Below are 8,722 nucleotides of genomic sequence, written 5' to 3' on the forward strand. Positions count from 1 at the left end.
TCAAACACGATCATTTACATCTTAAAATCAGATCCCGGGAGCCTGAATTTACCCTCGTTTGTCCAGATGTTCTTGACTCGTTGCTTGAACCTTCATAAGTCTTGTTTCTGCTGCTCTTCTTTGAATGCTGTAAGTCTGTTTGAGCGTCAGTCAGCAGATTCAAACCATCATTGTCCATTTAGCTTTTCTAGATTCTGAGCGAATATTTTTAACAACCTGTCACTCTGCTGCTGTTTCATCTTCCAGCAACTATTTTCAGACCTGATGCCTTCAAGGACTCTCCCAAACAGACTCCAGTCAGTCACAGACATCCACCACCTCCTGAGGCTCAGACTCATCTCCCATGTGTCCTGGAGGAGCATCTGTCTGGGCCTTCAGCCCTCAAGGACCAGAGCAGATGAGTAGTGAGATGCTCCATTTGCTGCCAACAGGATCCATTTTTAATGCTTGGGGGCAATTTAAAGTCCCCTTTTAATTACACAAAGGTCCCAGTGTAGCAGGAGTCATGGATGGAGGGAATGGGAAGTGTTTGAGGGCTCAGTGGCCTCATAGGTGCTTTGGTTCTGGTCTGGGGACCACAGTGAGATGCTGGAGTTGACGGCTGACCTTGGCACTATGACTTTTTTAGGAGGTTGAAAGGCCCAGAAGTTACAGAGGGAGGATGGAATGCTCTCACGTGTGTCTCATGGGGACGGATTCAGGACTGAACTGGCTGGAAAGGCTTTTACTTGCAGTTACAGAGGCAGAACATCTCATACATCCCAGCGGCGGATCCCAGTGACGGGTCAGACCCCACGGTACTGACACAGCTGCCTCCGGACTGAAGCATGCAGAGAGTGAGCGCGATGCCTGAATCTGCAGGAATGAGGAGGACGCCACTCAAAGCTGTTTTTGTCCTGGTCTCCGCTCTTCCAGCTTGAACCAACGACGGACCACTCATCCTGATACGTGCGAGTCAGCGCGCTTGCTCTTTACTACATTCAGTCCTTGTCTTCGTGGACTGACCTGCTCTGCTCCATGCTGCACGTCTCCCGTCTGCCTGGAGTTGAACTCTGCCCGCTGCAATGCATCATGGTAGCTGTGGGCGCCTCTGTGCTCCTGCAGCAGCGGGTGTTCATGCAGTGATGGAGCGTTCCCTCTGGAGGCGGGGTCACGCTGGGCTGTCTGTCACTTGGCCTGGCCGACTCCTCTCTCGCTGTCAGCTCGGCAGATGACAGCGAGACCACCGGCTCCTGGTGAAGCTCCATTTGCTCGCCACCAGCAGCTGTATTTCAAGAGCGTCACACTGCTGTCACTGCAACGACGCGACAACAAGGCGAAGCCTCTGCCATAAAACATCGAACGCAGCCACGCAATGAAAACACAAAGGGGGGTTTGTCGATGGCAGCGGCTCCTCTTTTAGGAAGCGGAGCCGCCATTCATTCATTTTTCCTGCTGCGCGGTCAGAGCCATCTATTCTGCAGCCGACGTGGTCCAGCGTCTGAGGGACCGTGTGATGCTGCAAATAACGGCGCCATCTGGGAAAAGTTACGTTAAAAGCCTCTGTGATGAACAGACGCCACGGAGCCGGAGACAACACGAGCTCCGCTCAGGCTGAGGCCGGAGGTAACGCAGACCCTTTTCACACTGGACGGGAGGACTTCCATCTGTAAAGCAGCACAGTCCTGACCCGTACGAGGAAGCGAGTGAACGCTGAATGCTTTATGCAACCGCTGCCACCTGTTCCCTGCGGTTCAGAGCGCTCACCGTCACCACTCACTTCCACCAGACCAGTGGTGTCACCTGCAAACAGCCTGAGTGACAGCAGCTCCCTGCTGTTAACGCTGACCTGACCTGAAGCCGACACCGCTCCGAAGCCACCGTGGTTCTGTGCGACGGCCCGGTTCCTGTGTGTGGACCCGCCCCACAAACCGCCCCCACGGAGACGGCTCCTCTTTGCATCACGAGCAGACTGACACGTCAAGAGGCCCCAGATTAACTGCTCCCCCTCAGCCTTCCTTTATCCCCTCCGTTCCAGAGGCCACGCTCATTTACATAAACAGATAATCCTTGATAAAAATTTCCATTAGACAAAGGTGAAATGGATCAGTTTCTGCTGCCAAGATAAATCTCACGTTTTACACCGACAGGGTCATTACACAAGCCACATTTCAGGAATAATGTATTTAAAAAGTCCGCCGGTAGCGGCCATTTCCCGCTTTCCAATTACCTTTAAGAAAAGCTTATTCTGTGGACAATAAAGCACATTACAGCACAATATGATACAGTCCATAAAGATCAGCGTGTTTGATGAGAGGTTAGCGAAAGCTCAGCATATTTCGGGGGATGTCACAACCCCATGGTTATTGCTGACACCTCGCTGTGCTCTCCATGCAAATGTCCTATTACGCTCAGTCCAAACACATTAAGGAGCCTGTTCAGAAATAAACTCTATTTTCCTGCAGCTTCTGTTTTTTTATCCTGGCTGCAGTGAAGACGGGACGAGAGAGCGATGGGAGGGAGGAGACGTGCCGTCGCCGGTCGGGGGGAGGAGGGGGAGGAGGGGGAGGAGGATTGAGGTGATGCCACTGGTCCAGGCCAGAGACAAGGCAGAAACTCATTAGTTGGATTCCACCCCCATCCACCGCTCTGCCTGTAACCCTCACCCACCCTCACCCATCCACCCTCACCCACACATCATCACCCATCCACCCTCACCCACCCTCACCCACACACCCTCACCCATCCACCCTCACCCATCCATTCTCACCCACACATCATCACCCATCCACCCTCACCCACCCTCACCCATCCACCCTCACCCACCCACACACCATCACCCATCCACCCTCACCCACCCTCACCCACACACCGTCACCCACCCCTCACCCACCCACCCTCACACACCCTCACCCATCCACCCTCACCCCACCCTCACCCATCCACCCTCACCCACCCTCACCCACCCTCACCCATCCACCCTCACCCACCCTCACCCACACACCGTCACCCACCCTCACCCACACACCATCACCCATCCACCCTCACCCACCCTCACCCACCCACCCTCACCCACACACCGTCACCCACCCTCACCCACCCACCCTCACACACCCTCACCCACCCACCCTCACCCACCCTCACCCATCCACCCTCACCCACCCTCACCCACACACCGTCACCCACCCTCACCCACACACCGTCACCCATCAACCCTCACCCACCGTCACCCATCCACCCTCACCCACCCTCACCCATCCACCCTCACCCATCCATTCTCACCCACACACCCTCACCCATCCACCCTCACCCACCCTCACCCATCCCCACCCACCCTCACCCACCCTCACCCACACACCGTCACCCATCCACCCTCACCCACCCTCACCCATCCACCCTCACCCATCCATTCTCACCCACACACCCTCACCCATCCACCCTCACACTCCCACCCTCACCCTCCTACTCCCACACTCACCCACCCATCCTACAACAGCAATCACATTGATTTCAACCAGTGTCTTTTTAGACTCCATTCATAAGCGCTCAACAGTCTTCTCAGTCATTTTAGGATGTTTGACGTGGAGGCTGTGGTCCAGAACTAAATTAAAAACAAGCTGTAATATTAAAGTTTGAGGTCGAGGTCTATGACTATTTAATAACCCAGCGGATCTTTACTGGGAATGTTGTGGTAGAACAACCTGTGAAACGGACACTAAACCAGTAACAGAACTGTGAGGAACAGTAACGTGAACTCGCTGCTGCCTCTGTGTCAGTTGTTGCGTGGCGATGGTTCATGTCCTGGAGGCTCTCCATTACACAGACGCACCGAGCATCCTTGTCAGAGCAGGAACCTGCTTCCAGCCTCACAGAGGGCGCAGGTTCGCGCCGAGCCGTGATTCCGCCTGCGTGGCAGCATGTGCTGCCGACGCGGCGCCTGCAGAGACAAAGGGAATCAGGAGCAGAGCTCCTCTCGTCCCACCAGCTCCTCCCCCAGTACATGCCACTGGACATGAAACCCATTATCTTGATGGGATCAGGCAGCATCCATCTAGTACTGGACCGTATACGGTGACAATGACGACCCCCAGAGCGACGAGCCGTCAGCGCCACGGCTTTTTGGCAGCAAGTTTGGAGCAAACCCTCTGAGAGTAATCCTTGAAAAAAGCCTGTGTCTCAGTCTGGTTTTGAATCCAACCGTGACTTATTTATTAACAAAGATGTTTCTGCTTGTTTCTGTCCTTCCATGCAAACATTTCTGTCGTCAGTGGGTCCTAACCCTGGCTCCTTTAATCACAGCTTCCGCTCGCGCGCGCTGATGACCTGACTTTTACTAAGTCACACCAGTGGAGGCTTTTCCGCTGGTGTGTTATTTATTTTGGGCCCGTTTGGAAGCCTCATACACTTAAGCTCACGCAGGGAGTTGATGTCTCTATGGAGGAGCGGGGCAGAGGTGCCATAGCGCCACCTGCTGGCCGCAGGGGCGGCAGCAGCTTCGTCTCCCTGCTGCTCGGCTGTGATTCATTGCTCTGCAGCTGTGAGTCTTTTGTTTTAGCCACACAGCGAAGCAGCAAGTAACTACTGGTTTAGTGTGTGATTTAGTGGCTGTGAGTCACTCAGCGGATCCGTCAGTGATTCCTGCTAAGACAGTCTTCATGTATTTTTTTCTTACTGTTAGAAAATTGCCACAACGGGTTAAATGGAAAGGCAAAATAGAACGGGTCTCTTTGGCCCAAAGGCTCAGGAAGCGGCTGAAATGATTCATGTGTTACTGCTCACTCCTGTGTAGCTGCTGCAGGAACAATTTCAATAGCAATTTAAGCAAAAATAAAATTTAGCAAATATTATTTTTAAAATGTTACACTTAATACAAAAAACATATTTGAATTTTTTTTGCATGTTTTTATTCTCATCTGTTATTTAGTCAAAATTTAACTGCAAAACCTCAATGAGAAAATGTACTGGAATAAGTAACTAAAATTATTATAATTAATAATTACAATGTTATTTTTTTAAGATTTTACGTGAGGAGATAGAAACTAAATCAAACGAGCAAAATGTTGGTGAAATGGTTTTATCTTGTGTGGCCACACACGGTCTGGTCACGTCTTCACGTTCAGGCCTTCTGCTGCGCTGCTGATGGAGCCACGGCCACAGAGCGACCTCCACAGGACGCAGACGGAACTGCAGCCTCGCGGTTCCACCGCACCTTCAGCTGATTTAGATTCAATTAGTTTTAACGTGTAAAATTAGACTTTACATCATAGGAAACTTTACAAATGTCTGCAGCCAGAAACCATAAACCATAAACCACCTTGTATTTGGTTGAGGCCACGATAACTTCACAGAGGATCCAAGAAGCCAGACATAAATCCTCCTCCGAGTGACGTGTCATGTTGATTTTTGTGTTTGACGGATGTTGAGCTCTTTATTAAAATCAACAAAATGAGCAGCTCTTTAATCGACAGGTTTTATGCTTATGCTTAATGTGTTTCTACAGTGAGCAGATTCTATGTTGATAGTTATTATAAAACCAACGACTTTATTCGACTAAAACTAAATCCCTGAGCACAAACAGCAACACACTCCAGACATAAGCTTGTTTTATATTTTATAGAATTAGTGGCGTAACCTCGTCTTTGTCTATTTTGAGTTCAGGTTTTGTCTGATCTGTCGGTGCATCAGGGGCCGACAGCAAAACAGAAAATACTGATAATCAGATTTTGACATCATGTTGGAAAGTTGCTGTTGCACCTTTTGCTGGATTATGTGAGTTCATATAAAAGGTGAAGAGGCAGATGTGAACATGTACCAATCAGAAACCACAACAATTACATCCTTTTTAACCTAAATCATTTTTGTAAAACTCAGTGGAACCAATCTGTGGCGCATGTAGCGCAGCAGAAAGAGGATGAGTGCAGCAGCGCATATGCAGGTCTAATCTACGCTCACGTCTATAATACGCAGCTTATTCTGCTATTGTTGTGGAAAAAACAAAGCACCAGAAAAACTCTTTGTGTCAAAAGGCTTAAACAGTTTGACTGAGTGATGAGGGAGGTTTATCGTTTGTGATCCATTAAGGATTACAAGCAAGTTTTGTCCAACTACAAAAAGTGCAACACATTGGAGCAGTTGTTGCTGTTCGAGGGCATTAATCTAATTCCCAGCAGCAGCTACATGTCCTGAAACCTCCTCCTTAATCCCTCCACTGTTGTAAAAATTGTTTTCGCTTTTCTTTGGAATCCCGTCAGGAATTACAAGACAGGGAACCAGATGTATCTTCTAAGACTTAAAAAAAAGTAAAAGGAAGTTCGGAGATTAAGACTAATGCCTTTCAATATTGTTATACAGATGAAACTTTCCAGAAAAAAAGTAGAAGGAGACTAAGCGACGCCATTTGATTCCCAGAAGCTCAGCGGCCCAGATGCTGCCGCATCCATCCAGACATTAGTGCTGAAGCATTTGTTGATGCCGTGTTTTGATGTACTGAGCTGCATATGGTCTCCAAAAAATCTCTTTGTTCTAAATATTTTCTGCTTGTTTAAATTTTACACGTTTATCACACAACACATTAATGAGCGCAGACGACAGGAAAACATCACAACTGGAGTCACAGCAAAAACGGAAAACAAAGCACAGAAAAGAAACTCAAATGATGTTTGCGTCTCGATCCTCTGTGACATCATTCATTGGACAGCAGCCTGCAGGGTGGGTCGTCGCCTGTGACCTCTGACCTCTGACCTCTCACTACACGAAGCGCCTCCTGAGCCTGACGCAGAGCTGCTACGAGCATCAGCTGCGTCGATCCAGGCCGTACCTGTAGATGATGGCTGGATCGCAGGTCGTAACCACGTTTACAATGGACATGTTCACATTTGTTAAAGTGTGTTGAAAAGTAGAATTGAATAAGATTAGTTTCATCCAGAAGAGGCGTTTGAGTGGCCGGTTTCTCAGGTTGGTTCTTTTTAGGGAAGCGAGTATTTTCGCACTCTGACTTCTCTGTGGGAAAAGCAAAGAGCTGTCAGGGCCTGAAACGCGGTGGGAGTGAGACGTCCAGACGTCCTTGATGTGAGGAGGACGGGAGAGGAGCAGAAACGCGGTGTGACACTGGGGGAGGATGAGGAGGAGGACGAAGGGGGCTGGGGGAGGAGAGGGCGAGGCCGCATCACACGCCTGCTTCGCTGCATCCAAGTGTCAGCGTCCCAAAATAGTGGGAGCAGCAGAGCAGACACCAAACAAACAACAGCCCTCAGATCAAGTAAACATCGGCCAACACACGAGACGCGACAAACTGTGAAGCCTCCCTCTGTCTTCCGGTCTCGTTAATCAGAGCCGGCGAGACGGCGATCGGAGCGGACACCCGTCCTATGGGCCGCCGCCGCCTCCTACGACCGACCGACCGGGTCCTCGCAAACACAAATGTTGACACGCTCCCTCTGTGTGGTGCTGTGTGGACACAGAGGACGGAGCCTCGTCTTCAGCAGATGTCTCGTGGCGCCGTCTATAAATAAAGCCAATGGGAGCAGCGGGCCGGCGCCGAGCGCGCGCTCTGCAGAGGGCCTGTCTGGTCCTGGCACGACCAACATGTGGACGCCCCGGCTCCGAAGCCCGCGATGCCTCTGAGCTCTGTGTTCAGGCGTTGACAGAAAATAAAGATTCTAGCCCCCAGGTTTGAGTCTCTATCAGTTGTTTTCCACACAGCAGCAGGTGGAGGCTGAAGTGCACAAAAGTGCCCGAGGAGACGCAAACACGGATGCAGAGGAAAACATGTCACGCGTGGTTAGTTCCTCCTCCGCGCTGTAACTTATAGTGAGTTTAACATGCATTTAACATCAGCGAGAAGAAGTATAGCATCAGAGGAATTTACCATAATGTAATGTGCCATTAAAGGCAGTGCAGCAGTCACAGATGTGCTGCACAGTGTGGGCAGTGTATCATTGATGACCCTGACAATCCCGAAGGACGTTGGGCGCCCCGGGGCCTGTCTGTGTCTATTTAGAGCAGAACAACACGCCGCGTGTGGAAAGGACTGACTCTCACTCGCCAGGACAGGACTCGCAATTAAGACGCCACGCAGCAGAACAGCGGAGTGATCACCAGACGTGAAGGAAGGAGCACGTTAATGTCATGGATGGGAAACACAGTCGCAGTGGAACGTCTTCATTGTGAACAGATCACTATATTACAACCTCCTCTGTGGCGCGAGGCCGACGTGAAGTCATGTACGTTTACAAGCTTAACTCACTGCTGTTTGTTAAATGTGCGACCACGAAGGCGTCTCTCAGACCCAACAATCACAATTGTGTTTTCACAGACACACTAACAGTTGGATGAGGCCCTGAACACTTGCTCTACGGATGGTTTTAAGGAAAAGGAGAAAAACAAACATTTTCCTGTTGCATGTTTTGCATCTTGTACTTTGCATTAGCAGCAAATGAGTGCCAAGAGGAAGCCCAGAATCAATTAATAACCCGGGTGCAGCAGCAGGAGATTCTTGTTGTTTGCCCTTGCATGCACGACTTATTATCTTAACTTGGCAGCTCACACTTTGCCAGCGTGGATGTGCTGAGAGGTGTATTAGAAGTGATAATGAAGAACACACTTCCACTTGAGAATGAGGCAATTATAGTGGGGTGTAAACAGCAGAGGGAGCACTGAGTGCGACTCCGCTCCTGAGGGAATCCTCCAACATCTCTCACACCTGAGAGCTCTGTGGCGAGAGCCTGCTCTGATGACGATTCCT

Source organism: Betta splendens, chromosome 9 (assembly GCF_900634795.4).
Source record: "Betta splendens chromosome 9, fBetSpl5.4, whole genome shotgun sequence".
NCBI lineage: Eukaryota > Metazoa > Chordata > Actinopteri > Anabantiformes > Osphronemidae > Betta > Betta splendens.